Genomic DNA, 1,230 nt, shown 5'->3' with positions numbered 1-1,230 from the left:
CACCTCAAAGAGACTATCCCTGACCACTCCATTTACAATTACAACCTTCCACCCCATCAACTCAGAATCTTCCTCATGGAAGTCTGCTATTTCTCCAAATAGCCTTTAAACCTTCTATTTTACTACTTAATTTTTTTTTTTTTTATACTCCTGAAACCCCTTCCAGTGTGTTCCTCCTTATTCATTTTCAGAGTACCAACCTAAACTTGGATAGGTTGAATTAACCCAACCCACCTCTCGCAGGTATATTCAACACGCTGTATAAAGCATAACATTCAATGTATTATTTCTTTCTCAGAGAGTTTTCTTCAGTCCATTAAGACCCAGCTCCCCTCACATGGGCTTTGGTGGAGGTCGTGGGGCAGCACCAGCAGGTCTAAATCAGGGTGGAGGTGTTCGGCCCTTGTGGCTTCACGAGATGGATTTCTGACCACTTTGCTCTGAAGGGCACAACTCACACAGTAATGCAGCTTCACATACAGCTTGGGAAACACATAACCTTCGAAGACACTCGCTTCGGAAATGTCCCTGACAGCGGCGGCCTCCACTATGTTCTGAATGACAAACTTCTTAATGGCCTTATCGTTGGGTACTCACCAGGCGCAGTTCATGCAGCAAATAGGCTGCACATGACCGCGGCCCTTTTTGGCAGGTCCGTTGTTCCTTCTTTTTTTCGTCATCTTGGAAAAGAGGACCCGAAAGAGCTAATTTGCTACTTTATTTTGCTTAAATCTTCATTCCGTAGATTGGGGTGTAGGTTCCATCCAGTTGTGCCCCTAGTTTAGGATCCCATTCCCAGCACCCGTGCCTGGCAGCAGTGGTGATGGGGGAGCATCGTGCAGCTGTTGCACAACCGCACACATGAGAGAAGGCTGGTGTTGCACACCTGCCCGGCCCCTTCTACAGAGCCGAGACCGGGAGCCCACACCGGGCTCTTTGACCTCCGAGGAAAGCGGAGTAGCCCCTGGGCTCCTGGTGGCCTCTGCCTGGCTCGGCTCAGACAGGCTCTCCGGCCGGAATGAAGCAGTCTCCGCCCTCCTCCGCCCGGATGGGGGCTGCGGCGGAGGGCCAGAGGGCGCCTGACCCGGGCACAGGCCTGCACTGGCCCGGGGACCCCAGGCGGCCCGGGATGGCGGGGCCCGCCCGGGCAGGCCGCCCCCCAGGTCCCCTCGCGCCAGGCCCCAGGCCCCCTAGCGCTGCGGGCCGGTGACCTTGTCCGGCCGGCGCCCG

Source organism: Octodon degus, unplaced genomic scaffold (assembly GCF_000260255.1).
Source record: "Octodon degus isolate 3935 unplaced genomic scaffold, OctDeg1.0 scaffold00070, whole genome shotgun sequence".
NCBI lineage: Eukaryota > Metazoa > Chordata > Mammalia > Rodentia > Octodontidae > Octodon > Octodon degus.
This window is presented reverse-complemented; position numbering follows the sequence as displayed.